This window comes from Dreissena polymorpha, chromosome 13, assembly GCF_020536995.1.
Source record: "Dreissena polymorpha isolate Duluth1 chromosome 13, UMN_Dpol_1.0, whole genome shotgun sequence".
Lineage (NCBI taxonomy): Eukaryota > Metazoa > Mollusca > Bivalvia > Myida > Dreissenidae > Dreissena > Dreissena polymorpha.
In genome coordinates this window covers 28,394,436-28,402,086 of record NC_068367.1, presented here as the reverse complement: position 1 = coordinate 28,402,086, position 7,651 = coordinate 28,394,436, and the positions used below count along the sequence as shown (strand labels likewise).

General features: G+C 34.1%; 2 protein-coding genes across 4 annotated transcripts in view; one reads left to right on the top strand and one right to left on the bottom strand.

The window, feature by feature from the left end:
- The window catches only part of LOC127854541 (tubulin monoglutamylase TTLL4-like), a 724,238-nt gene that overhangs the window by 557,982 nt on the left and 158,605 nt on the right, over window positions 1-7,651 (top strand). The gene's annotated exons all lie outside the window — the stretch shown is intronic.
- The window catches only part of LOC127855724 (uncharacterized), a 663,610-nt gene that overhangs the window by 539,149 nt on the left and 116,810 nt on the right, over window positions 1-7,651 (bottom strand). The window lies entirely within an intron of this gene.

Genomic DNA, 7,651 nt, shown 5'->3' with positions numbered 1-7,651 from the left:
ATTTACTATTTTCACTAGAATCGCTTGAGAAATGTTAAAGTGGTTTGCTCCTAAAACTTAGAAAATGTTATGCATCTGCCTTAATTGAATGGCAATTAACAATTAATGAAACAAGTGGATCTCAGGGCATAACAGTGTCTAGAACATCAACACTTCAGGGCTATTTAAATGTCAAGATTAAATTCCTCGCTAGAGGACTTTTGAAGTAGTTTACTCCAAAAACATAAAAAAATTATGCCTCTGCCATACAAAAATCTAGGGTTAAGTGCACATATTTTACAAACACATGTGTGAATCAATGCAAATTAAACAAGATGTGTTTGTGAAACACAATGTCCCCCTTTATGACGTTTGACCTTGAAGGATGACCTTGACCCGTCACCACTCAAACTGTGCAGCTCCTTGAGATACACACGCATTTCAAATATAAAATTGCTAGCTTCAATATTGCAGAAGTGACATTACATGAGCAATTTTGACCCATATATTTTACCTTGAAGGATGACCTTGACCTTTCACCACTCAAAATGTGCAGCTCCATGAGATACACATGCATGCCAAATATCAAGTTGCTATCTTCAATATTGCAAAAGTATTCATAAAATAAGCGATTTGGGCCACATATATTTGACCTTTAACATTGAAGGATGACCTTGACCTTTCACCACTCAAAATGTGCAGCTCCATGAGATACACATGCATGCCAAATATCAAGTTGCTATCTTCAATATTGCAAAAGTATTCAAAAAATAAGCGATTTGGGCCACATATATTTGACCTCTATCCTTGAAGAATGACCTTGACCTTGACCTTTCATCACTCAAAATGTGCAGCTCCATGAGATACACATGCATGCCAAATATGAAGTTGCTATCTTCAATATTGCAAAAGTATTCATAAAATGAGCGATTTTTGCCACATATATTTGACCTCTGACCTTGAAGGATGACCTTGACCTTTCACCACTCAAAATGTGCAGCTTCATGAGATACACATGCATGCCAAATATGAAGTTGCTATCTTCAATATAGCAAAAGTTATTGCAAAATGTTAAAGTTGGCGCAAACCAACCAACAGACCAACCAACAGACCAACGGACAGGGCAAAAACAATATGTCCCCCACTACTATAGTGGGGGACATAATAAGTTTCTTACTCTTTAAACTTCAGGATGGTGACATAAATCAAGTGTGATTTCAATCGCTTGAGAGACATGGAAAAACTCTGCACCATAACTGTAGACATTTTTTGCCTAACACACCAAAATAATGACAAACCAACTTGCCGCCCATACAAGTCCAATATACTCCCAGTCAAAACTTTGTTTGTGGGGTATAACTGATACATTTATCATAAAAGAATTTTGCCATTTAACGTTAAAGTATTTTGCCATTGATCATAATAGTATTTGGCCATTTATCATAATAGTTTTGGGCCATTTATCTTATAAGTATTTGGCCTTTTATCATAAAAGTATTTGGCCTTTTATCATAATAGTATTTAGCTATTTCATCATAACAGTATTTGGCCATTTATCATTATAACATTTGGTCATTGATCATAATAGTATTTGAACATTTATCACAATATTATTCGGCCTTTTATCATAATAGTATTTGATCATTTATTGTAATAGTTTTTGGCGATTGATCATAATAGTAAACAAGAGCACCGCATAACGGGTGCCACGCTCGGCTGCGAAAGCTTGTCAGAATTTATTTTATTTTTTTAGAGGTTACAGTGACCTTAACCTTTGACCTAGTGACCCAACAAGAGATGTGTTTGTCAGAAACACAATGCCCCCCTACTGCGCCACATTTAAATACAATTTCTATTTATCATTTGGCAGGTATAGAAATCATCTCCCTTTAAAGGTTATTACTTCCCTTGAATTTTGTCCAATCCAACCGGGGGTGGGGGTGGTGGGGAGGGTCTCACAGTCAATTATGACCATGTCAGACATCACAGACAACCAAGGCCTGTGGTTTAAAAGAGCCAGAGTTTTTTTTTTTTTTCTTTTTCATAAAAGAGCCAGAGTTGATCATGTATCTATGGACATAAGTCCACAGGTATGTAATGAACATTAAAGAAATTATAATTATACCATTTAAAAAAAAACGTTGACAAATCAATCATTTGGGTTATAAATAATCAAAATAATAAATCTGTACAGTAACTGTGAAAAGAACTTCAATTCTTGGTAAGGAAATATATAATATGAGATTTATAATTATATAAATTACTTCCCTTGAAAATAATTGTAACAAATCTCTATTTTTAGTAGCAAATAATTAAAAGCCACTACCATGACTGTAGATTCACCACTCAAAATGTGCAGCTCCATGAGATACACATGCATGCCAAATATATAAAGTGGCTATGTTCAATATTGCATAATGTTCTCCCTTTTTAAAGCTTATTACTTCCCTTAAATCTGTATTTTTTACCGTTGACCGTAATGGATGACCTTGACCTTTTACCACAATGTGTTTGTCAGAAACGCAATGCCGCCTATACTGCGCTGCTTTGATTTATTTAACAAAAATATATATACCTGGGCAGGTCAGATAACTATGTCCATTTAAAGCTTATTACTTCCCTTTACTTTGTTTTTTGCACCCTAGACCTTAAACGATGATGTTCACCTTGAAATTTTACCACTCAAAATGTGCAGCTCCATGAGATACACATGCATGCCAAATATCAATGTGCTATCATCAATATTTAAAAAGTTATGGCCAATGTTAAGGTTTTAACACGACGCCTACGGCGGACGACGAGCTGGCTATGACAATAGCTCGGGTTTTCTCCGAAAACACCCTCACTAAAAATTAGGCCATTTATCTTAATATTTTTGGGCCTTTTATTATAAAAGTATTTGGCCATTTATCATAATAGTATTTAGCTACTTATTATAACAGTATTTGTCCATTTATCATTATAACAATAATTTTGGTCGTTGGTGATTATATTATTTGACCATTTATCAAAATAGTATTCGGCCATTTATTATAATAGTATTAGGCCATTTATCATTATAGTATTTGGCCATTTATCATAAGAGTATTTGGCCATTTATCATAAGAGTATTTGGCCATTTATCATAATAGTATTTGGCCATTTATCATAATACTATTTATCGCCATTTATCATAGTATTTGGCCATTTATCATAATAGTATTTGGCCATTTATCATAATACTATTTATGGCCATTTATTATAGTATTTGGCCATTGATCATGATAGCATTTGGCCATTTATCATAATAGTAGTTGGCCAATTATCACAATAGTCTTTAGTGATTATCATAATAGTATTTGGCCATTTATCATAATATTATTTGACCATTTATTCTTATAGTATTGGGCCATTTATTATAACAGTATTTGGCTGTAATATCATAATATTATTGGGCCATTTATCAGAATAGTATTTGGCCATTTATCGTAATAGTATTTGGCCATTTATCATTATAGTATTAGGCCATTTCTTAGCGCATAATTGTCTGGACCAGTTTCATACGTTTGAACTTTAAGAAAGACTACAGGTATTTAATCCAGAGATACAACAACAACACAACACAGGAACTACCTAACAACTTTATATGGCTCAAACATTCACTTGTACTATAAATAACATTATCTCTGTAATACTGACTCATAGGCATCAAGTAAATAAACAAAGAGGTATGTGACAATATGTATAACATGTATACTCCCTGAATGAATGTCAGCAAATTTGTAAATTGCAATACTTGTGCTACAAAATTGCTCTATGCAATTTTTGTACAAGATATTATCACGAGGTTTAGTTGCCATAACCACAAACAAGTACATCAATGAAAAAATAATATCAGTGTAAAGACAAATTGAAAAATACTGGTATGTATAAATCAAATAATAATATATGAAAATGCAAGCATGAATTCATATAAACAAATAAGAAAATATAACAGTTTACATTTGGTGCCAATAAAATATAACAAAATATTATACAGAGTTCAAATAAAACAGTGTTTACATTCATTATTTTAATCCACAAACCCAAATAATATATGTAAAACTGGTAATCATCATGTTAAATATTTGCTAGCCTGACCATCATCAAAACCTTGCTCTAGGAATACTTGGCTAATCAATGCATATAAAGTGGTCTAATCAATGCATATAAAGTGGTCTAATCAATGCATATAAAGTTGTCTAATCAATGCATATAAAGTGGTCTAATCAATGCATATAAAGTGGTCTAATCAATGCATACAAAGTGGTCTAATCAATGCATATAAAGTGGTCTAATCAATGCATATAAAGTGGTCTAATCGATGCATTTAAAGTGGTCTAATCAATGCATATAAAGTGGTCTAATCAATGCATATAAGTGGTCTAATCAATGCATATAAAGTGGTCTAATCAATGCATATAAAGTGGTCTAATCAATGCATATAAAGTGGTCTAATCAATGCAAATAAAGTGGTCTAATCAATGCATATAAAGTGGTCTAATCAATGCATATAAAGTGGTCTAATCAATGCATATAAAGTGGTCTAATCAATGCATATAAAGTGCCATCACAGGTTAGCCTGTACATTCTTTACACGATAATCATCACTCCACTTTAATTGCATTTTTATAAGAAGGAGGCCTCTTTTTAGGGATAACCAATTAAGACGGAAAGAGATGTCCCTGATTAGCCTGTGCACACTGCAAAGGCTTTCTGGAACGACACTTTACGGTCATGCATGAATCCCAGTTTTCCAAGAACTCATTATGTACACATATCTGATTTCTACTGTTCTAGACCACATTAAATTTCGGTATCTCATAGTCAGGGCAAAGACTGATAGGGTGAAAATTATCTCCACAAGTCTTGAGCAATATTCCTAGGTTACAGACACATAAGCCCAGCCGTTGTGAGAAGTGTAGCTGCTAGCAAGGCATAGCCGGTCTGGTAAAGCTGCTCAGTAGAGTAGCCCTTCCCTGTGTCCCATACCTGGAATTGAAGAACTACCACATTAAGTTTCACTTGAAGCACATTTATTCAAGCTGGATTGAAGTGAAAGTGACTAGTCTAAAGGTTATTGAAACACTCAAGAGTCCCGAGTCTGTTTCCTGGGTAGAACCAGTACTTGGTGTCTTTGGGGTAGATCTAAGAACGCTCCCACAATTGGGATCACACCCATGACCTCCCAGTTACTAGGCCGTTACTTCCACATGGCGACCCCTTCTACCACATTGCACAAACCTACCCAAATTTAAACCACGTGAATCCTTTGTACGGATGAATTTCAGATCAAATTTTATCATGTTTAATCTTCATATATACAATTTTTGATACAACACCTGTAATTGTACTGGTCCCCGGGCTAGATCAGTTGAGTGAGAGATAATTGATACAGGTAGCTGAGAGTGTGAATTGCATCCTGACATTATACATTTTGTTGGCATTAATGATAACCCATTCACACATAACTTATGTGACATGGCTGGGAATAAAACCCACGATCCATTAATACTTAACTACCCCGGTATTGATTTTCTTTCTCTATTAATTTTTGCAACACTATCACTAATTTCATATGATACAATTAACGTACAAAAACTGGGTTTTGAAGACATAAACATTATACAATTATGCTGTCATGTGATATTGTCTAAGAAGCATATTTAATTATATTATAAAACAAGTATAACATTATATATTTATTATGTTTTATAGGTATACAACAAGAATAAAAAAAAGAAAGAAACAAGAGATGTGTTCATCAGAAACACAATGCCCCCTATTGCGCCGCTTTGAAATATAAAAAAAATTACTTTTGACCTTGAAGGATGACCTTGACCTTGAACTTCCACTACTCAAAATGAGCAGCTTCATGAGATACACATGCATGCCAGTTATCAAGTTGATATCTTCAAAATTGCAAAAGTTATGGCCAACTTAAAAGTGTTTTTTTCGGACGGACGGACGGACGGACATACTGACTGACGGACAGTTCAACTGCTATATGCCACCCTACCGGGGGCATAAAAACAAGACATGTGTTAGTCAGAAACACAATGCCCCCTACTGCGCCGCTTTGAAATAAAATTTCTATTTATAATTTGGCAGGTATAGAAATCATCTCCCTTTAAAGCTTATTACTTCTCTTGGATTTGGTCCAATTCAACCGGGGGGGGGGGGTTCTTTAGACAGTCAAAAATGACCAAGTCAGACATCACTGACAACCAAGGCCTGTGGTTTATCAAAGAGATCATAGCCAGATTTCATCATGTATCTATGGACATAAGTCCACAGGTATGTTATGAACACTACCATTCACAAATTAGTACAGGAAAGAAAGGATAATAATATCATTTAAAAAATAACCTTTGACAAATCAATCATTTCAGTTATAAATAATCAAAATAAAAAATCTGTACAGTAACTGTGAAAAGAACTTAAATTCTTGTTAAGGAAATATATAATCAGAGATTTATAATTATATAAATTACTTCCCTTGAAAATAATTGTCTCTAACAAATCCCTATTGTTAGTAGCAAATAATTAAAAGCCACTACTGTGACTGTAGATTCACCACTCAAAACGTGCAGCTCCATGAGATACACATGCATGCCAAATATCAAGTTGGTATGTTCAGTATTGAATAATTATCTCCCTTTAAAGCTTATTACTTCCCTTGGATTTGTATTTTTGACCTTGAAGGATGACCTTGACCTTTTACCACGATGTGTTTGTCAGAAACACAATGCCGCCTACTGCGCCGCTTTGATTTATTTAACAAAAATATATAATTTGGCAGGTCAGATAATTATGTCCATTTAAAGCTTATTACTTCCCTTGGATTTGGTTTTTTGACCCCGTGACCTAGTATTTGACCCGGCATGACCCATATTCGAACTTGACCTAGATATTGTCTAGATACAACTTCTGACCAAGTTTCGTAAAGATCTGATGAAAACTTTTTGAATTAGAGAGCGGAAACGAAAAGTGTGACAGACTGACAGACATACAGTGCAAAAACTATATACCCCCTTTTCTTCGAAAGGGGGCATAAAAATCTAATCCACAACTGGGCTCAAACCACTGATCCTCAGAGTAAAAGTCAAGCGCTCAAACCACTCAGCCATCCGTACTTGCATAGCCGGAGATGTATTTTAATTACACTATTTATAAGCATAATTACACTATTTATAAGCAATCTTCGTAATGTCACAAAATATAACAATAGATCTCTCCAAATTATTCAAGCCTTTGGTGTTTGTAATTCTTTGTAATTGTCAATGTTTTTTTGTGTCAAATGATGCATATAATGGATATTTTAGATCATGGTAAATGTTCAGTATTACTATTTCCTTGCAAAAATCATAACATAACTACAACGAAAATTTGTGGAACTGAAACATTTGTTTTTAAATTTTGTCAATTTTCCTCAACGTGAAAATGTCCATTTATAAGAACATTGATAAGATCTTCTGTTCTTCAAGTTTTCAACAGACTGATTTATTATGTTATTTGGGTTCCAGCAAATCTTTATTGCATGGATCAATAAAGGATTTAACAAGATATGTGTTTGTCAGAAACACTATGTCCCCTTTTGAGCCGCTTTGAAGCTATATATTTGACCTTTGACCTTGAAGGATGACCTTGACCT